General features: G+C 37.3%; 1 long non-coding RNA gene across 2 annotated transcripts in view; it reads right to left on the bottom strand.

Moving 5' to 3' along the window:
- Positions 1 to 3,106: 3,106 nt before the first annotated feature.
- LOC130458368 (uncharacterized) overlaps positions 3,107 to 24,905 on the bottom strand; it is a 63,591-nt gene continuing 41,792 nt past the window's right edge. For both annotated transcript variants that reach the window (XR_008917620.1, XR_008917621.1), the window contains exons 2-5: positions 20,090 to 20,159; positions 19,552 to 19,650; positions 12,720 to 12,899; positions 3,107 to 6,077 (exon numbers count right to left, since the gene is read on the bottom strand). This is a non-coding gene — a long non-coding RNA (uncharacterized LOC130458368). The remainder of the gene's footprint in view (positions 6,078 to 12,719; positions 12,900 to 19,551; positions 19,651 to 20,089; positions 20,160 to 24,905) is intronic.

The following is a 24,905-nucleotide window of genomic DNA, read 5'->3' as shown; positions in this document are numbered from 1 at the left end:
CCAGCTCTAATTTCTCAATTGAGGCTTTAAACCAGGACTTTTTGACCTTTGGTGCACTTGTGGTTGGGGTTGTAGGTCCTGAGTAGTCTCACCCTGGGTCTGTTGAGTTCTTGGGCTAACTACCACTCCACCTCATTCAACTCCTATTCCCATCTCTGAAGTTCAAAGGCCTTCCAGGATCTTTGAGTCCCTCTCTGGCATTTAAAGAGATAGTGATAGGAAGTTCAGAATTTCTGGGCTTGGACTGTCCTATTCTGGGTAGTTCCTATTCTGGGTAGTTCCACTAAGCTGATTGCTGGTTGTTGCCTGCTGCCACTCCTTAGGGCTTCTCAAGAGCTTTCTTAAGGGAGCCCTTCATCTTGCTGCTTCTAGAGAAAGGGCATGTCCAATCTCTGGTTGGAGTGGTACTGCTTTAAGAGTTTCCTTTGTAATTTCCCTCAGGTTTCTGCTTGACTTTTTATATAGTTATAGCATGGAAGCTCTTGCATACTATAGTTTCTGGTTTTATTTCTTCATCATTACTTGGTCTGGTACAAGCATCAAAATATTGTTGGAACAGGTATGTAGATGCTCTTTGGCTTCCAGTTTAAGTAGCCATTTTGGTGGGAAGTCATGATAATTTATGGTACTGGATCTAGTACAAATAATTGATTGTTTCTATCTATCTATCTATCTATCTATCTATCTATCTATCTATCTATCTATCTATCTACTGGTTTGTGTACATTTGGGGTACATAGTGAATATAAATTATATTATAGCTCAGAATTCCTGAATTCAAGTGATCCATCAGTCTCAGCTTACCCAATAGTAAAGTTTATAAGAATGGATCACCAATCCCTACTAAGCTAATTTATATTCATTGTTAATCAATGCTATTAAGAAGATATCAATGGTTAAATGACATTGGGGAGATAATAAATAGCACTGCCAAATTAGGACAGTAATCAATGATGATTGATATCAGGGGGAAAACACCAGATGGAACTAAAGCTAGTAACATTAGAAGAATCCAACTGCATCCCGGGGCTGCCCCTAGAACTCTGAGGGAAAAATGCAGTAGACAAGCTTTAAGAAGTCAATCCACCACGGAAAAGTAATCCCACAGCATTGCTCTACATGACATTAGAGGATATGCCAAAATTTAAAAAGTTGTACTAAAAAGAACCAAGAAGAGGAACTGTATTCCTCTAGTAAAGCCCTCCCATTAGATAACCCATTAATCATCACTCAGTTTGGTTCAATTAGATAATTCTAAATCTGCCTAACTGCATTGTCATGTAGCCCACATCTTCTCTTGTCCACAAGGATATTTTGTGATACTTTACCTAACAATTTGCTTAAATTCAGGTTTGCTACATCTTTGACATTCCCTGATGTAAAACACCTATATAGTCATCATTTCAAAAGATGGGAAAGAAATATGTGAGTCCTATAGGATTTGTTTTTGGTAAAAATCCATGCTGGTTCATAGTGACTACACATGCCCTTTCCAAGTACTCACAAACCACTCTTTTAATAATTCATTCCAAATTCTTGCCAAAAACCAAATTTGAGCCTCTCATTTGAAAAATTGATCTTTCCCTTTTTGAAAAGCAGGATATTTGCCAGTCTTCAATTATGCACACTTCCCCCAATCTTTATAATTTTTTCAAAGACTGCAAACTGTCATAAATACTCACATTCACACATTCTTTAATAATCTTGGAATTCTTTTAGAATTCTGGAACGTGAGTGATGTTGTGAAGGTACAAATGACAAGATCTGGCAACAGAATAGATCTGTAGAGTGAATGTAAGAAAGGAATCAAGGATAGCATGGCACTGAGGTTGAGAGCTTGGATTAATGGGAGGAAGGATAGTGGGATCCCTGAACTAGGAATTTTGGGAAGAGCAGAATATTTGGGAGATAATGAAGGCTTTTTTTGGGTGGGGGTAAAATTTATTTTGAGATGCTTATAAGACAAGAGTATAGAAGAGGGAACATTTTAAAGAGATTTAAATAAGATTTGGCAACTAAGTATAAATGCGGGATGAATTGAAACTGACACCAAGGATTCAAAGCTGAGTAATTAGAAGGATGATACTGCCCTCAAAAGAAATAGGGAAGCATGAAAGAATTGTAGATTTTCAGAGAAAGAAAAGTGTCATGAGATCTGATCACAAACCATTCATGCCTGCGTCTCCCATTTGATTCACTCACTTTAGTCTTACCATAATGACCACCAGCCCCTTTGCCCTAGAGACCAGTGATGGTGAACCTTTTTGAGACAAAGTGCCAGGCCCTGCCCCCACCCTAACCCCCAGACCAAGTGCCATGCCTGCTCTCCTCTAGACCAAGTACCAAGCCCTGCCCCCCTGCCCCCCTCACCTTCTTGCCCTGCCCTTACCTCAGACAGGGGAGAGAGGAAGTGCTTCCATTGGCTGCTGGGAAGAGGGATGGGGGAAGTGACAAATGTCCTCAGATGAATAGAGAGGGAGAGGGGAACAGCTCTGCCCCAAGTCCCTTTGACTTTCTAGTAATGAACTCTGACAGTTGACTGTAGGTGTGCCTACAGAGAGGGCTTTGTGTGCCCTTTTGGGCATGTGTTCCATAGGTTCGCCATCACTGTCCTAGAATATTTATTGACCCTGTTTAGTGTGGCTATAATATCGTGGAGGTAATTTGTGGGGCAAGCTCCAGGGAAACAGGAGGTGGAGATATTTTCCCTCTGTAGTTGCTATTGTAGTGGCTGGTCATGGGTACTATATTGGCTCTAAGGGGCCAGTGCCTGGTGGAGAAAGGAGGAGGTGAGTAGCTTGTACAGACATGGGCTTGGGGAGGGATGATTATTTAGTGTGTTAAAGGAGTGGTGTGGCTGTGTTGGAGAAAAGCCCCATGGGGAGATTGGAATTCAAATCATCAGACTCTGTTTGGAGTAAGGTCATGGCCCCTTATGAGACTTCAGCTTCCCCTTTGGAGACCACAGAATTAGGCATCTTCAACCTCCTCTCACCTTTTCTGTGATTCTCTGAAATCAAGAAGATACCTAGAGAACTCCAAACGGGGAAAAGTAGCTTTAAATTTCTGTATTACAAAGGGTAAAATAAGTAACAAATAAGAAGCATTGCTTTTTTGTAGTTTTTATTTAAAATCTTACTCACTTATTAACTTAAAGAGAACAGAAAACAAAATTAATGTTATTACTAATTTTGCCAAATTAATGTATGCTTCAAATATACCTAAGGATTCTGTCAGTATTTGGGAATTTCTTTCCAAACTAGTGAACTATCTCAAAGGGTCAGAGAATAAGGGCTTATTTTACAGATGAGGAAACTGAGGTCCATGAATATTAATGACTTGTCCATGATCACACAGGCAATTAAGGGTCATGTGTTATTCAGTTATTTCAGTTATTTCTCACTCTTCCTGATCCCACTTTGAGTTTTCTTGACAAAGATACCGGAGTGGCTTACCATTTCCTTCTCCAGTTCATTTTACAGTTAAGGAAACTGAGGTCAACAAGATTAAATGGCTTGCCCAAGGTCACACAGCAAGTGAGTGTCTGAGGTCAGATTTAAACTCAGGAAGATGAATCTTATTTTCACAGAACTGCTTTTAACTTTTCTCTTTCTCTAAATATTTCTCTCATGATACAACTGCAGGTAGGAGCCATTTGGAAATAAATAAGGCCTAACACTCAATCCACTGTGCCACCCAGCTGCCCCAGTTAAGGGTCACAGGGAGGTAGCATTTGAATCCAGGCCAAGTTCTCTGAGTCCAGAGTCAGTGTTCTTTTCATTGTACCCTAATTCATCAGACTTGCCAGTCACCCAACTCTGGAGGTCTTTCTGCCTATACAAATGCAAATTTAGTACTAAAAACCACTGCAAAGAGATAGAGATGATTATTTTTATCTTTAAGAATTTCCTGGCCTTATTACACGATATTTAGTAATAGGAGTAGTCTTAGCAGTGGAATTGTCAATGAAGCACAAAGTCACACATGCAAAACCATTTTCTCGCTTGGGCAGGCTTGCTGCATGTGATTGTTTGTTTTAGGAAAATCATAGCAAATGGGCCCCTGAAGGGAATTGTAATTTTGATCTTATTCAATTTTCTCTGTGTACCCTCTTGGGAAGCAGTTTCTGGCCTCCTACCACACAACAGCTGCCTGAGACCAGGAAGCAGGAAGAGCACCTTCCATGGAGGCAGCCAACGGAATTTCTGGCTGCAACCACACAGAACATATAGCGAGAATAAAGCAAAGGTTGTATTCTTTAGTGTTTTCTTTAGTTTTCTGGAGTGTTTCATCACTGCTCTTCAAGCCTCTGCCAAGTATTAGAACTTAGAGCTGTTCCAGGCCAGATAAGAAAAGTACACCTGATCTTGGTCCAGCTAACCTCATTCTTTCCAGTTCTGACTCACAAAGTGCTACAATAGAACATGAGATCAGGGCCTTTTGGCCTTTAGTGTGGAGAGACATTTCTTCTGAAGCAACTAGCCAGAGTTAGAGAGTGCACACTTTACATTTTCAACAAGCTAAGGGATGGCCAGAGAAGTTGAAACGTCAAGTGGGCCCCTTACAAAAGAACTTGAATGGAACAAATTAATTAATTTTTTTTAAACTGCACATATTAGCTGTTGCTTCAGATGGGTTTAATTTTCTAGTGGTTGATTAATTATCTGTGACTCCTTTATTATTTCACACTCATCTAAAGCAAGGACTAAAAAAATGGCTTTCAATTTAGCTTAACTTGTTTGAATATTGGCATTTTTTAATTTTTTATACATATTACCATTATTTTTTAAAAAACCTTTTTTTTTCCTGCCTTGGAATAGATATTAAGTATTAGTTCCAAAGTAGAAAAACAGGAAAGGTCATGCAATGGGGGTTAAGTGATTTGTTCAGGATTACAAGGTAGGAAGTGTCTGAGGCACATTTGAACCCAGGGCCTCCAGTCTCTAGGCCTGGCTCTCTATTTCCTGAGCCACCCAGCTGCCCCTTTCATTTTCTTTATTTATTTTTTTAAACCCTCATCTTCTGTGTATTGGTTCCAAGGCGGAAGAGTGATTAAGGGCTAGGCAATGAGGGTTAAGTGACCAGGGATCGCAGGGCTAGGAAGTATCTGAGGTGAGATTTGAACCCAGGACCTCCCATCTCTAGGCCTGGCTCTCAATCCACTGAGCCACCCAGCTGCCTCCTGCCTGTTTTATTTTTAAAATATTATCTTATTTTTAATGAAAATCTTTTTTTTTTTGAATTACATTTATTTCCAAATGGGTCCCACTCATAGCAGTACCTTCAAGGAAAGATTTAAAGAGAAAGAGAAAAATGAAAAGCAATTCTACAAAAATAACCAATATGTTAGCTGTGTCTGACAAATATATGTAACCATACAATGTTACACTTCTATAAAGAAGAGAGGGAAGTACATTTTCTCAATTTTTTTCTCATCAATCTTGGTCAAAAATTATAATTACATCACATTTAGTATTATTTTTCTTTTTGTTTATGATAGGATTATAGATTTAGACCTGGAATAGTCCTTAGAATTCATCCTCATTTTGAAGAGAAACTGAGACCCTTTGAGATTTCATGTTTGCTTATGGTTAATCAATCAATCAATCAATATTTACTAAGGACCTACTTAACTTTGTGCCAAGCACTGGGTGCAGAGGATATACAACAAAGCAAAAAGACAGTTCTTGCCTTCAAGGAGCTTAAATTCTAATGGAGGAGAGACAATATACAATCAAATCTATTCAAAGCAAACTATATCCAAGAAATATAGGAAATAATTAACAATGGGAATGAAAAGGGTTTGGGGAGGACTTCCTGGCAGAGCTAGGATTGAACTCACATCCTTTGATTCCCAGATTGTTATTGTCTTCACTGTTGTCTTCTGTGCTGATATTGTATTCTGTACACTATTGACTTGCAAAAAAGAAACTCTATGGACATAAGTATTTTATAAATTTCATCATAAATAGGAACAAAATGAGGATGAGTGAGAAGTAAGTTTGGGTTCAAGTCATGATGATTTCCCCCAGCAAATCCATGATCCAGAGGATGATCCATTGTTAAGGCGGATATATCTAAATAAAAAAGACAGAGACATTTCTCTGGTCATATTGTAGAAACACCAACTTTTTCTTTGGGATATTGCTAAGGATTAAATAAATAATAATAAATAGATAATATAATATAAATTATAATGTATACAAGTCCTATATAATATATGATATATAATAATATAATAAATAAACAAAACAAATGTTTAATTAGAATCTGTTACCCTAAAAACTAAGATTCCCAGCACCCCACTCTCCTTCTCACATTATGTGCTGATGTAGGTAGGTTATAAATTTTATGTAGCCCCACCTCTAGCTCTCTCCTGACCTGATCGGTTTGGTGGAGGTGGCATGAGGTAAAAACCAGGAGACTATTGCTCATGAGGTCTTAATTTTGTTAGACATTTGGGTTTTTTTTACTTCTATTTCCTTTTTATTCCTTCTACCTTAAGTGATTATGAATAAACTATAAAATATAATTCTTGGAGTGGTGGATATTAATTTAAACCTTACATAAATAAATGAAAACAATAAAGAGTCTGATGCCGTCGTTATTCATCTCTTTGTTCCATATTATCCAACAATTCATGGCTGTCTCTTAGTTGTGAGTTTGGGGGTTGTTTAGTGGGTTTAAGGATGCATGGTAGGCCTCATGGAAAACTCCAGGAGAATGAAGATGGACATTCAAAATAAATTCTCAAATCATTTTTTGAGAAACATATACATAATCCAAATATTCATATATTCATATTCTCTCTCACACATATGTGTATATATATGTATATTCTCTCCATATATATGTATGTGCACATAGATGATATACAGAGTATGTATACATCTACATGGAGAATACACATATACACATACATATATATCTATGTGGAGAGTACTTATATATATATATATATATATATACATAGAGAGAGTATATGCACACACAAATATATATACATATTCTCAATGGAGAGAGAACATTTACGTATATATATTTGGAAGGAGATGGTTATTCAAAAACTATATAATGTTATATAAAATATATTTAAAAAATAAAAATCACATAGACCTGATTTCATGTCAAATTCTTTTCTCAAAACATATTCTACATTAAAACAGCCTTCAGTCTATTTCCTCAACCCGGAATACCTTCTTCCTTCATTCCAAATACTCTAATTCTAGCCTACCTTTTGGGCCCAGCTCAAGGATGCCTTCCTCCATGAAACCTTCCTTGATTCATTCCAGTGTTGTTCTTCTCTATACTCCAGTCACAGGGAAGCTAGGTGACATAGTGGGAGCCAGGCAGACTCGTCTTCCTGAGTTCAAATCTGGCCTCAGACACTTACTAGCTGTGTGAACCTGGGCAAATTACTTAACTCTGTTTGTCTCAGTTTCCTCATCTGTAAAATGAGCTGGAGAAGGAAATGGAAAACTACTCTAGGGTCTTTGCCAAGAAAACCCCAAACGGGGTCACAAAGAGTTGGATACAACTGAAAAACAACTGAACAACAAACGCTTAGTCTATGACTCATCTTCTAAATGCAAGTCATCTTCCAAATTACATAGTAAACTCCTTGAAGGCACAGATTTTGTTTTATACTCTCTTGCATCCCTGGTACAGTGCTGGGCACAGATTAAGCCCTCAGATTCATTTTGTCATGATTAGAGCCTAAATTAGGACAATATGGAAACCTTAATTTTATGACAGAAAATTATTACTTACCCAGAAGATCCAGGTCAAAAATGGCTTGAGTGCCCAGTAGGGTACCCAACAGTGGTATAACAGGTGCTTATGGAACATTAATTGCAGAGACAGAAAACTGGGATCACTGTAACAAGATTTTTGACCTCTGACGATGCTTCGGTGCTAACTTATGCTCAGGGATTCATCTGGCCTGGTTTAGCTGGGGAGTGATTTATGGAATCTGACAGATAGGGAGTCTTGTTTCTGTAACTGTGAACAACAGAACGAGTACCTTGAAAATGTGTTTGGGCACATATGTGCATGTTTGCACATGCAGATCTGTGATTCTATTGAGGGAGGGGGCTGGCTCTGGAAGCTAGTGGAAGGAGACAGGAGCTTCGTCTTCACAGGGCACAAGAAATATGGGAGAAGGGGCAAAGAAAGACCCTGCTTCTGAACTTGGACCTCACTTAAGGAACTTGCCCTGGCATCTGGAAACCACATCAAAGCATATGCCAAGTGCCTCCATGTTGCCAGCTTGGAGCAGGTCCTGATGGGCCTTATTCAAAGGACATCAAATAACAGCAATAATAAAATTGGAAGGGGGTACCTCCAAGCACATAATGAAGGGAAGAATTACAGCACAACTGAACCCAAGAAACATTCCTGCAAAAGCCACCGTGTCTGGGCATAATCTGGATGAACAGCCCCACTGAGAATGAGTGAACATGATTCCTTTAAGAATCCTTCGGGTAAAAAGAAAATAATACCTTAAAAAAAACAAAAAAGGAATCCTTCCGAAAAAAAGAAAACACAGCTTTAAAAAAAAAGGAATCCTTTGGGTAGTTTTGCATGGGAAAAAAAGCGGGGAGCTCACTTGAAAAGCTGTTCTATTTGCACAAAAGAAATATGGGGGCAATTAGATTCCCTTTTCTCATGTTGGTATGCCTAGTTCTTGTCAGCTGTCAGGCAAACACACCTTGATGCAGCTGGCCTCGGAGCCTGCAGCCTCCTGGTTGTCCGCCTGCAAGGTCCTGTCCTCCTCTCAGTCTCTGGTGGCTGCTGCTGACAATATATCCCTCCTCTACTGAGATTACACTGAATGACCTACTTTGAAAATAGTGTGAACTAGGGTTCACAAATTATCTTGGAAGGGTGCCACGGAGTTGATGGGCAAACATACCGAGTCCAGAAGGCTTCTGTCAGAACAGAAAAGGCTTTCTTAGTGTCCTTCCAGATGCAGTCTCTATGTTATTTTTTTTCCCTCCCCCTGCAGGGGCCTGGGCTTTGACAATTCATCTTTATGCTCTAGAGTGCAGTCTATTGATTTGCTGGGCTGGGCTGCTAAGTCAGAGAAGCCAGGACCAATCAGAGGAGGCCAAAGCCAGAGCCAATCAAACGGGGCCAAAAAGCTGAACTAGTAATAAAGCGATGGGGGAGGAGGGTTCGGGCTGAGCTGTCAGCTGCAGGACCAAGGGTACTACAGGTCAGAGTCGGTGCTAAGCACCTGATGATGACATTGTGCTCTCCTGTGGATTAGGACTTTCCTGAAGTCTTTTTGCTTTTAGAACCCAATGCAGAAACTGGAATTGACAACATTTTTTTGTCTTCTACAAAAGATTCATTTTCCACGGTGGGCTCTTGATGCCTTTAAGGATTAAGGTGATCAGGGAGGAGAGTAGGAGAGGAAGGGGAGGAGAGAGGAAGGCAGGGAGATTTCATCAACCACTTTTAATGATGATTCCCCTCCCCCATCTGTCCCATTTTTTTTTTCTTTCTTTCAAAGTAGCCTATTAAAGGAAGAAACTGGCTTTGCATGTAGGAAAAATTATCTGGGGTTGTAAATCAGCTTAAAAGATGACGTACTCTTTTCCAAGGCTACCTCCATAAATTCTTAGCAGGTAAAGCCCTTGTTTGCTAACTGATAATATACTTAGGAGCAAGGTAAAGTATTTGTACAAACATACATCAGGAGAGAAAGAGATAGTTTATCAGTTTTTCCCTTCAGGACACTTGCAGTATGGTTGTTCTTTTTGTTACTGAAAATATAAAATTTCTTGCTAATATTCAGGAGGACATTTTACTTAGACAATTGAACACACATTTTAAAAGTATCTACTATGTATAACGTACTGAAACTAACAAGGTTATAGAAAAAAGATAAAACAAATTTTTAAAAGTCTTAGGGACTCCATGCTAAGGTGATTTTGTGCCCTGGAATAATCCTGATTTCCAGCTCAAGTTGATTCTTTCTGCATATTTGCTGATGTATGTGTGTGTGTGTGTGTGTGTGTGTGTGTGTGTGTGTGTGTTTATGGTTGTCATTTTCAGTTGTGTGCAACTCCTTGTGACCCCATTTGGGGATTTCTTGGCAAAGATACTGGAATGGTTTGTCATTTCCTTCTCCAAGAGCTCACTTTACAGATGAGGAAATGAGGCAAAACAGGGTTAAGTGACTTGCCTGGAGCTAATAAGTGTCTAAAGCCAGGTTTGAACTCAGATGAGTCTTCTTGACTTCAGGCCCAGCATTTTATGCACTGAGTCACCTACCTGTATCTGTGGCTGTATTTTATATTTTTATATATATGTGTGTGTGTGTGTGTGTGTGTGTGTGTGTGATATGTACTATATAGGATATTATATGTACATATAACATGTACTATATAAATACTATACTTATATACTGTGTGTAAATATACATGTATATATGTGCGTATATATACATATATATATGGACATATAAATATGCTTCTGTTCTCTATAATTTGTCACTTGGGTGCCATTCAGTTATTGCTACTTCCTTTGAAACCCCTATCTCCATCAATTTCACTGAATATTCTGGACTTACTCAAATCTCAAGTAAAAGATAATTAGATAAAGAATTTTCAAGTTAGAAGATATCTGAAATCTCATTTTTAAAATGACAAATGGCTATTTCCTATGGCTTGCTCCCTTTTACTAATTCTCACCCTTCTTGACTTCTCTGTAGTATGTGACACTGTTGATCACCTCTCCCAGAGAGTCTCTATCTTAGGTTTTTATGGCTTTGCTCTTGTCTTGATTTCCTCTCTAACTACTGACTCTCTGTCTCCTTTGCTATATAATGTTCATTAACTGTTTCTGTCCTGAGTATTTTTCTGTAATTTTAAAATATTATTTCATTTGGTGATTTCATCAGTTCCCATGGATTCAATTATCATCTCCATAGAGACTCAAATAGATAGATGTGTATGTGTACTCATTATATTCATGTGTGTAAAACATATACACAGATATACATAGATACATATAATGTGGAAATCCATATATACTGTATACATGTATACATATATGCAATCTACATGTATAGATATATGTTATTTATTTATTTATATATACACATTGTGTAGATATGCAAATATACCATGGGTATTTAAGTATATGTGTGTATGTGTATACAGAGAGAGAGAAAGAGAGGTAGATACATAAAGATAGATAGATAGATAGATAGATAGATAGATAGATAGATAGATAGATAGACAGATAGATTTATGTTCAGTTCTAGACTTTCTCTTGAATTCCAGTTCTAAATCACTTTTTAACATCTTGGACTAGACTGGAAAGCAGGAAGAGGTTAGATTTTAGAAAGCTCATGATCTTTTCTCCCATACTCTTCCCTCTTTTGAACTTTCCTTTTATTATTAAGAGCACCACCATTTTCCTTATTACCAAGGCTCAAAACCTTGGTATCATATTTGACTCTTCATTCTCACTCACTCCATATATCTAATCCTTTGTCAAATCTTGTAATTTCTAATTTCATTACATCTTCTGTAAGTCCCCATCTCTCTAGTCGCACAACAGTCACCTTGGTTCAGGTTCTAATTATCTCATGCCTTGATTATGGAGATGGGATTCTAATTGGTATCAAGTTTTTCCCTCATCATGCTATTCTTCACTCACTTATCAAAGTGATTTCCCTCAAGCAAAAATCTGTTTCCCCATCCCCCACTCAATAAATTTCAGTGACTCACTACCTCCAAAAAAAGATATGTGTATATACATATATATACACATAGACATACTTACATACATATGAAAAGTAATTGTTCTGATCCTGTTTTATTGATTTATAAAAGCCATCAAAATTCTTCATTTTTATAATGATAATGCTATAGTATAAATTATTCCTGTTTCTTTTCACTTCATTGTGCATCAATTCATAAAACATATCTTTTTAAAAATATGCATGCACAGCCAACTCAGAACTAGAGGTCAGGAGAAAGAGTAGAGCTGAAGGGGAGGAAAAAAAAAATATATATATATATATATATATATATTTCTTCTATGGAGCTCTCTATAGCCTAACATCTTCCTCTCTTTTCAGTCTTCCTATACTCTTCCTTCATCCACATACACACACTAGGATCCAGCTACCTTGGCTTATTTACCTTTCCTCTCATGGGATGCTCCTCCCATTTCTGTAGCTTCATGCCTTTTTCCTTTGGTTGTTCCCTATGCTTGGAATGCTTTTTCTCTTTCTCGTGCCTCTTAGTTTCCTGAACTTAGAGCAATTCTGCTTGTGTCATGTTTTACAGGAGGCCTCCCTAGTCCACTCCCCAGCTGCTAGAACTTTCACCTCTGAGATTGTCATGTATCTAATCTGTATATTTCTTGCCCCTGTTGTCTCCCCAATTAAGACTGTGAACTCTTTGAGAGCAGGGTTTGTTTGTTTGTTTGTTTGTTTGTTTGTTTTTGCCTTTAAATGCACAGTGCTTAGCACAGTATCTGGCACATAGTAATACATCCTTAAATGTTCATTGATTGACTCCCTATCTTGTCCCTCCCTTCCATCTATGATCACTGAAATCCTATCTTCTCTTCCATTTTCCCATCAGCTTCCCTGCTTTTGGGCTTCTTTGACCCTGTCCCTCAAGCTTTCTTTCCCCAGGAAATCTGTCACTAGGAAATCTCATTATCCTGCAAGATTGAATCATCCTGATACTCACATCTCATCAGGGCCTTCTGTCCCTCTCCTGGATCCTTTGATTGGAGGGCAGGATCATGGGTTTCAGGACCTCTATTTAAAGAGGGGATTCAGCATAATGTTTCTTCTGATTTCCTAATAGATTACATTGTTTTTGGCTTTTTCCTTTGGGACACTTGCACTATGGGTGTTCTTTTCATTACTGAAAAATATAACATTCTTTATTCAAATTCAAGAAAATTACATTTTGCTTAGGAAATTTAACAAACATTGATTAAGTTAAAAAGATAAGTTTGTTGGTTTTTTTTTTTTTAGAGCGAGGTGGTGTTAAACATTTACCAGCATACTCATGGATATACACATATGTATTTATTATGTATTTTGGGTTTTTTTAGCCATGTTCAACTCTTTGTGACCCATTTTGGGGTTTTCTTGGCAAAAATATGGGTGTGCTTCGCCATTTCCTCCTCTAGTTCATTTCACAGAAGAGAAAACTGAAGTAAACAGGGTTAAAATGATTTGGCCAGGGTCACCTACCCAGAAAGTGTCTTTGGACAGATTTGAACTTAGGAGGATGAGTTTTTCTGACTCCAGGGTTGGCATTTTTTCCACTGGGTCACCCAAATGCCCCAATTCATAACAGATGCTGATAAATATAGTAAGACCTCATTAAAGTAGTGATGCTGGGAAATGTTATAAAGTAGCTAGGTATGTTTGTATACAAAATGCTTATTAAATAGTGAGGCTAGTTTTTATGTGTGGCTTCCATCTTACAAGAAGGGTCTTGAAACATTTTGGTCCTGTAAAATGAGTTTCTACTATATAATATATCTTATGTATATATCACTTAGCCGACACTTTATTGTGTAAATGTTTGCAAGGTGCATACATGAAAGATCAAAAGTAAAATTATCATCTTAGAGTCAGGCATGATTTTCCTTGCAGGATGACTCTGAGGAAAGCATTTGGAATAATGCTGTCAGGGCTGGAAAACAGGGAAAGCTGACATAAAGACCCTTATCAGTTCTAAAAGGAGAGAACTACCTATTTTTTATGTTATCAACACTGCTGTTGGGAGTTGTTCCTTTGCCAATTATTCAGGGGGAAAATTGTTTGGTGGTGGTCAGATGACAGTAGAAAAGGGGGTAGAATAAGAAAATAATTGTTGTGGATACATAGCCTGTGCTGGACCTCTTCCCTAAATGTCCAGATCAGTAATATTTTATTTTACAAGAACTATTAACCCTCCTCGATGGCCCCTTTCCTTTTCAGGACTGTTCCAGAGAGCCTTCTGCCTGACAGGTGTAATAATAAATACCACAACAAGGCTGACAGTTTTAGATCAGCAGGATCACTCACACAAGTCTCAGTCTGGGAGTGGGTTTTAATTAAAAATGCTAAATGAGGAATGCTGTGCCCAGGAGTTGTTGGCTACTATTAGAAACTACAGAAGCCAGACCAAATAGCCCCAGACTCCTGGTGTGAGACAGTAGGTGTGGAAGAAGAACAAGAATTGACTACATTTGTGGAACAATTGCAACACTTAATCCCAAATGTTGAGGAAAACAATTGGAGCAGTAAAGAAGGCAGTGGAAGAGGTTCCACAAAGGAAGGCAGAAGCAAAAAAATGGATCACTTCCTCCAGTTTGGTGACCCATGGAGAATAGTAGGAGGCCAGACAGCCAGTCATGACAATGGCATGGCTGTTGAGGGCAGAATATATCCCTAACATCTGGAAGTTAGTCTTGGAGATCATGAAAACACAGTGGCAGAAATGGGAGCATATCATTACTAAATCTAATAGTTTTTGCAGTCCTTATGATAGTTGAGAGTAATTTATAAAGAAGATCGTCATCATTAAATAATAGTTATTTAATTATTAAGCATCCTCAGATATCCATGATGCTATGTTACAAATGGAACAGATGTTTACTCTAAAACAGAGGTTCTCAAATGCTTTATTATCAAAACCTTTTTACATTTTCAAAATTATTGAGGACCCCGAGAGAGTTTTGATTGTGAGCTATATACCTTGATATTTACCATAAATAAGTTGTAACATATGATTGTGATGGAATGCTACTGTACTGTAAGAAATGATGAAAAGGTTAATTTTGCAAAAACACAGAAAGACCCATGTGAATTTATAAAAAGTGAAATGAACAGAACCAGGAGAACTGTATATACAGCAACAAATATTATTTGAAGAATGAATTGTGTATGCCCACCTCCAGAGAAAGAACTGATGTATAGAAATAAGTAAGGCATAGTTTTATAAACATATATATCTTTTTGTCCAATGATGCTTTCTCTAATGGAGGGAGGGGAATAAAGGAGGGAGTTAACTTGGTATTTTAATGTAACAAACAAAAATATTTAAAAATTAAAGTTTATAAAAGGTTATATATTAACCATTCATTTACAAATAATAAGCCTATTATGAGTTAATACACATTTATTACAATGACCATATTTTTCCAAACCAAGAATATTTAGTGAGAAGAGGAGCATCATTTTATATACTTTTGCAAATCTCTTTAATGCACCCCTTAATAGAATACACTTGGATTCTCATATCTGCTTCTATATTCAATCTCTAGGGAAATGCTGTTTTAGTTGAAGTGTGTGAAGAAAATCCAGTCTCATGAAGACATGGAGTTGGAAAAGGAAGTAATATTTTAGTAAGCAAATAAGGTATATTATTATTATGTATGTAGTTTTAACATTATGGATCTTCTGAAAGGATCCTGAAGGACCCCTACTAATCTAAGCATTATACTTGGACATCTGCTCTATCGGTTATTTTTTTAAAACGCTCAAAACCCAGACAAAGAAAATTTTGCTTTGACTCATTGAAAGTAAGGTATTCCCAATGACTAAGAATAAACAAAGAAATACAACTGACTTTCCCATTTCAGTATCCCTTCAAATTTTTTTCTGCAAATTTGTCTATTTAGATGAATTATTATTATTCAACAGTACTAATAATATAAGCAGTGATAGTAACTGACATTTCTATCCTGTATCAAGGTTCTAGTATTCTCTTATTTGTTTCTGGCAACAACCCTATGAAGAAAGAACTACAACCTTTATCATCTACTAGATTAGCAGTAGGAGACTTTATAAAAAATCAACAAAACAGTGAAAAAATAGAACAAAGGTTAAGGTCAAAAGGGACCTGGGAACTGGAGTAGGGAAGAACCAGCAAAGTGAAGTTGGGCTGTGAAGAAAGGAAAAGTAACTGCCCTTTTACCGAGCATTCCACTGAGGTACTGATGTTTCTAATAGACACAACTGGGGTCCATCGGCTTTCTGAAGTTTGAAGTACATTTTGATTAAATGAGATAACATTTTTTGGGAAAAAAAGCTCTTGGTAGGCACATAGTAGGCGCTATATAATGCTCATTCCCTTTCCCCTTTCCTGCTACCACCACTCACTGATGGTGCCATTTATCTTAAGAGGTTACTTGGAACTCTCGAGTTTCAGTTTTTTTCTCTCTATTCAATAAATCTGCAGCCATTATTAAAAGCTTTGAAGAATGAGAAGGGTCAAGGAGGTGGAAAGGCCCAGTTAATCTCAATGGAGATGTCCTGCTGTCTTTCCTGGGGTTCTATTTCTTTGTGCCCCCACCAGTTTAGAGTCTGGAGCTCTGCATCTAATTAAATGGTGGCAGAGGAAATACCAAGAGATACGGGCAAGAGAGAAAAGATAAACTGTTCAGCAGAGACCTGATGTGTCTTGTAAAGTGACAAATCAGGAAGGCAGGAACAACCTGGGAGAAGACTTACATTTACTAGACATGGAACGAATGAAGAGAAAACCTGAACTTGGATAAAATACTGGGTTTTCATTCATGGGTACTTGGGGAGCCAGTGTTTATAATCCAATATAGAGAAATTTAATGAAGATTTTACAAGTATTTTTAAAAAATCCTTAATGATTTTTCAGGGGAAATGTGGTGGTTAAATTTTATTTTAGAGGTTATTCTATAAAAAGAAACTCATTAATAGGCAGCCCATAAGATAGTCAAATTTTTAGTACTATGCTCTGATCCCTAATAGAAAAGGGTAAAGAAACAAACATTTATATAGTATCTACTATATACCAGATACTGTGCTAAGCTCTTTATGAATGTTATCTCATTTGAGCTTCACAACAATCCTGCAAGGTATCATTTTGACCCCTATTTTACAACTGAGGAAACTGAGGCAAACAGATTAAGTGATTTGCCCAGAGAGACATAGCTAGCATGTATGCAAAACTAAATTTGAGCTTGGGCTTCCTGACTCTATCCACTGCATCATCTACCTTCCTCTAAATAATAATGTGTATTAATGGTAAGTAAGTGCATGTATTTGTTATATATAAAGAATTTAAAAGACAACTATGTCTAGACTTTACTGAAAAGGAAAATTAAGTTGATCATGTATAACATTCAGGACAGAGAGGCTGTTTTGTTTTGAATTATTCCTTTATCAGTTTCAAAATGGCTAGTAAGGACCCGGACTCCTCCAACTCTCTGAAGAAGGTGTTCATTTTAGGTAGAAGATAGTTCAAAAACAATTAGATCGACCAGATCTAACAGCTGCAGGAAAAGGACTCTTTCCCTTAGACTCTATGCTGAGTTTCTGCTGGTGCACTGCATTAATATTAAATTAACAACACACTGCTCACATGGAACTTATAATCTAAAAAAAGCTCACATTATGCTGTAAGCCTTTTATTACAAAATAATAGCAGTCGTGAGGTTAAAGTTTGTTCATGCAGTTTTCTATGGAGAACATCTGTACAGTTTTAAATGGGGTGGGGGGGGATGAAAGTGGCATTCTGTGTAGATATTAGTCATATGAATATACAGTATGAAATGAATGGTTCATTATTTAATTTTTTGCTCCCCCCGCCTGCTTGCTGGAGCAATTACATTTGTGATTTCCTACATGTAAAGACTCAGGGTTTTATTTTTTTTTAAGATCTCTGACTTAACATTAATTATCATTATTATTATTTGTTGTATGCCAACAGTGTGACTCAGCACCTGCAAACCTCAGGGGGTGGGGAGGGGAGAAGAGGCAAAGCTTAACCAATGAGGATTTAGATTTTCATAAAGGACCCTCAATGAGAATTCAGGGTTCAGCCTAGAATTCAAAAATTCCAACAGGGTTGTGAGATATAAATGAACAGAATCACTCTGTCTGGATGCAGTGTAAGAAGGAAGATTTCTGTAGTATTCATGATGCCAAAAGCATCAAAAGTGTCTCTACTAAAATAATAATAAAGATTTTTTTTGCTGCTTTCTGTGAGATTAAAGCTGAACTGGGATGAAGGGTTTTGGTTTTTGTTTCTTAAAATGGCCCTGAATCAGACAAAGAATGTTATAACTAGAATTTAGTTTAACAATGTATCTGAGTTTCCTTTACATTTTAAATTGTTATGGTGGGAAAACTTAGCCCTAGATGAGATTCTTAGCAGGAGACCTCTGCAGAGATTTGCCTGTGAGTGAAGGAGTCCAGACTGCCAAAAATCTCGATTACTGAATCAAATAAAGGAGCACTGGGGCTGGGAGTCAGGAGACCTAGTCCATTCTAGTCCTATTGTAGACACTAACTGGCCAAGATGTTGAGCAAGTCATTTAATCTCCACAGATCTCAGTTGTGTAAAGTCAGTTGAATTCCCTCTCTGTAAAATGAGGACAATCAGACATGAATTGCTCCGGTGAGCTTTCTAGAGACCCTTCCACCTTTCTATGGTTTTATTAAAGGTGAGTATAAAACCCCACCCCAACCTCAGCTATATGGGGATTCATGACTGCAAACTCTCAGGGAGCCTCAACATCTAACACTTTTCATGCAAAAGAGAAGGGAGATGGGGAGAGAAGTGACACCAGGTTTACTGGGTATGAGGTGGTGGAGAGTAGGCCATGCATGGTAAGCTCCTTTGGAGAAGAGGGTTGCCTGTTACTGACTATTTATTGCTGACCCTAAATGACTCCCTCCTTCCTCTTACTTCCTAAAGATATTCACATGCAAACATTATGTACATATGAAAGTGATTAAGAGTACTTACAACACAACATACAAGAGTAAGTACAAATTAATAAAGTATCAAACAAAGTTCCCAAGGGCTGAGAAACCACATCCACGTAGGCTGGAGTCATAAAGACTTTTAGAAAAGCATCCCCTCCATTTGCACTATTTTTCAAAAGTGCCATATGATTCTCCAGAGGTAACTCAGAGTTCAAGATGAAGCCCAGCATCTTCAAAGGGAGGAATGACTCACAGGCGATAACAGAAGATGCTGAGAACCGAGCTCTCTTCAGCTGAATTTAGAAATGGAGTCCTGTGGTTAGACCTGCATTGTGAGTTTGGAACAGCCAAAGTTCCAATCACAGCTGCCACCTCCTTGCCACATGACTAAGTGTTACGGTCACATAACCTCCTTCTGCCCCAGTTTCTCCATCTAGGGGAAGAGCAGTACTCACCCCCTACAGACTTCAAAGTGTTTTCTAAGATTCATAAACTTCTTTCTGCAGGGCGTTTTGAGATTCTCTGCCAAAAGGGTCAATGTCATTACAAATATAATTCTGGTAAACTAATTCTAAAAATGCATTCATTTGTTTGGGTGTGTGGGTGGTTTAACAAAAATGCAACCACTGTGGCACAATAAACTGCAAAGATTAGCTTTGGAGTGTCTGTGGGAATGGGTATAGGAATCTAGGTCTAATTAAGTGGCCGGTATGGCAAAAGTCATGCCTTGAGATGGACTGTGTGTTTGCTTAAGGAATCACATAAACAGCTAAATAAATGTGGGCATATATAGTTATGAGGTTCTCAAAGGACACTCAAAATAAACTTACTGATGTGAAGAAGACAGAAGACTTTTCCCCCTGTTGAATCCTCAGAAAGATGAGCTGGGGAAGGGGATAGAAATGGGAGTATATTGTGTCATATGACTTCTGAAAACAAAAGAGGTACAAAAAGGCAAAAAACTATCTGAATTGAGGTTCAGTAAAGATTACACATATTGAACTCACGAATATGAAGTTCTACATAATCAATGATCAGTTTTTAATATCTGCCACACTTTCAGCATTTCCACTATGATCATTTTCTTTCTGGTGGATTTTTTTTCCAGAATGACTGAAGTTTTGGCTGCAGGCTTTTACAAATGATGAAATAAAAGCAGACATAAGATAACATGCATATGATTTAAGGAAAACATACACGATTCTTTCCCAAAGTGATATTTTTGACATATAGACATCAAATGCAATTCTTTGATAATTTATCATTTAAAGTCCATTCTAAGAAAATTTAGCCTTTTAGGTAGGTGTCCTCCAAACCTCTATGAAAATAGATGATGAGTAAGAAAAAAGAATTTGTCATCTCACCCACCCAATTTACTCTTTGTAGTATGGTAGGAGTTCTCCCTGGGAACACAGTTTCTGCTCTGCTGAGAAGGGCACTAAGGAAATGAAAAAAAATAAATTATAATGCAAATTAAATAAGAACATGAATCTTCAGGGGGAAAACTGTATATAGTTATTACTCACATGATTTTTAACTACTACTACTACTATTATCTTTGTATTTCTCTTTTGTATCAACATCTAAGGATGAGTCAAACATTTTCCTTTGAACACCTTTGCACATTAAAGTAATATGATTAGATATTTTTCAGTATCCTTCTGGATTCTGGGTATACAAATAATATGTGCAAAATGTAAAATCTCTTTTGGATAATTATGGTCTATGTCTCTGAGCACTGCTGCATCATTGCTGAGATTTGCATTCTATTTTCTTCTATGAGGTATTTGGATTCTGGCTTAAATATATATGGAAATAACAGAAATAACACACACACACACACACACATACACACACACACCATTATTTAGCCTCAGTGGGTACTGCTACTTTTTTTTTGGTCACAGTAAAAACAGTTCCCACGTATTCAAAATATGGATTGGTTCACAATTTGTGTCAATTTGTGAAGAGCAATATTCATTATTCCACAGTCTTATTCTGGTGACTGATCATGTCATGGACAGGAACCTGAGTTCTTAAAGGTGATGCTAGTGGAACAAAAGATCTGCCATGATGATAAGGGTTTGGGTGTAGGACAATAGGTCCTTTCTGAGTACCACGTAGTCATTTTGTGATAGATTCTTTGGCCATGGCAATCAGTGAAACAAAGAAAAATATAAAATATCCCTTAGTCTATAGTTTACTTCTGTAGTGAGTTGGCAGAAAGTAGGGCAGAAAGAGATATGAATCATACATAGGAGTGTAACTATCTTAATGCAATCACAGATCAAAGAAATGTTCATTTAAACATCAGTATTGTAAACTGGTGGATAGAGTAGTGGACAGAGCACAGACTCTGGAAGATTCATCTTCATGATTTCAAATCCAGCCTCAGACCCTGGACAAATCACATATTGCCTCATTAGTAAAATGAACTAAAGAAGAAAATGGCAAATCACTCCTGTATCTTTGCCAAGAAAATCTCAAATGGAGTCACAGGGAGTTGGCTATGACTGAAAATGACTGAACAATAATGAAATTATAAACTTATCTCCATCCTACCTTTCCAGTCTTTTTATATTTTACTCCCTGCCACACTCTTTTCAATTTTGTGCCACTGGCCTCCTACTTATTCTAACAACAAAAAATTCTACCTTGTAATCATACATTTCTCTGGCTGTTCTTCATGCTTGGATGTTCTTCCTCTTCATTTCCAACTACTGGCTTTCCTGGCTTCCTTCAAGCTCCAGCTAGAATTCTATCTTCAACAGGAAACCTTTCCCAACACCGCTTAATTCTAGTGCCTTTCTTGTTAATTATTTCCTATTTATCCTGCATAGATCATTTTTGTAATATTTGTTTGTTTGTAATCTCCCCCATTAGATTGTGAGCTTCTTGTTTTTTCCCTTTTTAACAAAAAGGTGGAGCAAACTTTATTTATTTATATTCTGGTAAAAACATTAACCTGATGAAGTAAATTATTGCATATTTTAGAAATCATCACATAAAACAGTTGGATAGAGCATTGCTTACAGGTGCTTTATCTGTATCAAGACAAAGGCTGAACTGTTTGCTCCAAGCTAGCACTGAGGAAGAGGGGAGGGAAGGAAGAAAGGAAGGCTGAAGAGAAAGGAAGGAAAGCAAAACTATGAAAGAAAAGCAAGAACTTAAGAACAAGAGGAAAAATGTTTTCCTAAAACAGGGAATAAAAACTGCTAATTTCCTTTTAAAACTTTACATTAATTCAAAATGCTCTGGCCATATGATAATAAATACTGGCCAGTCCAATCTGTTGAATTTTTCAACTACACACACACAAACACAAGCACACATGCGTGCACACACACACACACACACACACACACACACACTAATGATCTCTTCCTTGCCTCCACTTTGAAGGTATCTATGTCTGGTGCTTAGCATAGGTCCTAGTTCATAGTAGGAGCTCAATATATGTTTATCAACTAATTGACAAATAGGATGAGGCCACTTTGCATTCATATTAGTTTGAGGTTTATAATAAGCAGAATGTGGCAGAAAATACTGTTGGGGGAGATGTTCACAAATATAGGGAGAGATGCAGAGGTAGGAGATTAGGATGAACAAGGACCTGAATATTATACCATATGAAGAATGTTTTAAGAAACTGGAAGCGTTTTCCTTGAAGAAGAGAAGATTTAAATGACAGGAAAGATGCTATCATTGTTCAGTCCTTTTCAGTTATGTCTGACTCTTTGGGACATCATTTGGGATTTTCTTGATAAAGGTTATGGAATGTTTTGCCATTTCCTTCTCCAGTTCATTTTACAAATGAGAATTAGGTGACTTTCCCAGGGATAGATTGCTAGTGTCTGAGGCCAAATTTAAACTCAGGAAAATGAATCTTTTTGCCTTCAGGCTTGGTACTCTGTCCACTGTGCCACCTAGGTTGCACCAAGTATGTATCTTATTAAATTTATAGTTTCTCCTTATGAATTATTTCCACAACTTGTCTTTGTATGTTGGAACTCCAGAGGCTTGATTACCCTGTGGGGTGGTACTCCTAACTCAGGAAACTTCACTATTATATTTCCCATTACTACAGTTAATATATACAGTTTGCTCATAGAAAGAAATTTATACTATGCCACTAAAATGGCATAATAAATACAACTACAAAAAACATTATCCTCAAATCTGGGTTCTACTCTCTCACTAGGAAGAGAGGGTTCAAATTTAGAGTTACGAGATACACATGTAGGATAAATGGCAGCAAAGGTGATTCATTACACCTTGGACTACAGAGCTTTCTCTTTGTATAGTCCTCATAAAGCTCCTCTTCAATTCAGGGTCTCCACTGGGTAAATTGTCATATGGATCTGTTCCTCTTCATAGCTGACTCTCTTCTCTGTTGCCAGGAGTCATTCTTTCTCCCTCAGTTGTCTGTTTCTCTCCATGTGTCTCTCTGAAGTCTGTCTCTGTTCCTGCCTGTATGTACCACATCCTATTGTTTCATTCTACTGTTGTTTTTAAACCTATGTGACTGATATTGTTATGGAAGAGAAAGAAATCCTGCCAACCACTCAGTCCATTTCCTCCAACATTTTTTAGGTGAGATCTCTTCTTCTAGAACTTAGATACTTAAAGCCCCCAAGGGCATGGCAGATTTGCTTGCTCACCCAATCACCTCAATCACTTGTTCCAACTAGAAGGCAGTTATATCTTGTGAACACATAAAAAACTCATATGTGATTCTGTCGTGTGAATACATAAACTGATCCTGGGAGAAGCTCACTAATACCTTTCTTTCCTTACCCATTTCAATTTTACTAGATTTAATCAGTGTTCTAGTTTGTGAGAATATTTTTGGATACTGACTATGCCATCCAGTGGGTTAACTGTCCCTCTCAGCTTTATGTCATCTACTAATTTGATAAGTATGCTATTTATACCTCACAAAGATTCCTAGGATACTCCACTAAAGCTCTCCCAATCAAATCATCAATGGATGTGGCCTTATGATCAGTTCTGAATCTACTTCAGTGTTCTCATTTAGCCAATTTCTATATATTTTCCACAAAAGAATAACAAAAGAGTCATTTTCACATTCTTTGCCAAAATCCCAGTAGCTATTTGCTTGATCAACCAGTCTAAGAAACCTTGTCAAAAATGAAAATTAGATTATTCTGGTATGAGCTATTTTTGAGTTATCTGGTATGAAGCTATTTTAGCTCTTAGTGATTACTTTTTCATTTTCTGGATGTTCACTTACTATCTCTTTAATAGTAAATAAAATAATAATAAAATGTATTATTAATAAACAATAAATATAATGAAAGACCAAAACAAGAACTGTCAAGTCCTTTGCTCCACAATTTTCCAATTACATTATTTTTCACTTTTTTATTTTTTGACTCAAAAAATTCTATCTATGCTCCTTCAAATGACCCAATTTATGATATCATTCTTAAGGTTTAAATATACCATTTTCCAATGAAAAGTAAATAGCTTGACCTCATTCAACCCTTTATAATTGATCTTTCATGTTATCTTCTTATGTTTCTGCTCATTCTTGTAAATCAAGAATGTGGCTTTTCTAATCATACAGAACCTCTTTCCTTTTCCATGGTCAGTCTCATAATGAGTCATGAATGTAAGCTTTCGTAGAGTTTACATTCTACTGGAGAGACACTAAGTAAATTGCAGAGAGAATTCATACCAACAACAGAGGGGATCAGGGGTAGTTCTCCAGAAGAGATATCATTGAGCATTGATGGAAAGTCAGGATTCTAAAAGATGATGATCAGAAGGCTTTCCAGAAGAGAGCGTGATTTTTAGTGTTCTTAGGATAGACTGTAGAATAGAAAGATTGGGAATAGGAAATCTTTGAGAGTGCTACTGAAATAGTCTAGGGGAGAAATGACAAGGCCCAGATGAGGGTCATGGCCTATGGGCTGCAGAATATTGCTTGGACATGGGAGACACAGACTCCACAGATTGGATCTGAAAAATAAAGGAAGTCTCTGCACAGACCCAAAGTTGGTATAAAGGGGGCTGCTTGGCTCCAGATTGCAGAATAGGAGAAATTAGTGAATGTTTTACAGAAACAGATCTTATCTCTCAACATTAGAGAATACTTCCTAAAAAATCCAAGGTATCCAGAAATTTAAAGGCCTACCTTAGGAGCTAATAGACTTTCTTG

The sequence above is a fragment of the Monodelphis domestica genome, chromosome 3 (assembly GCF_027887165.1).
Source record: "Monodelphis domestica isolate mMonDom1 chromosome 3, mMonDom1.pri, whole genome shotgun sequence".
In the NCBI taxonomy this organism is placed as follows: Eukaryota; Metazoa; Chordata; class Mammalia; order Didelphimorphia; family Didelphidae; genus Monodelphis; species Monodelphis domestica.
Note: the sequence above shows the minus strand (reverse complement) of the source record. Positions and strands in the feature narration are given on the sequence as shown.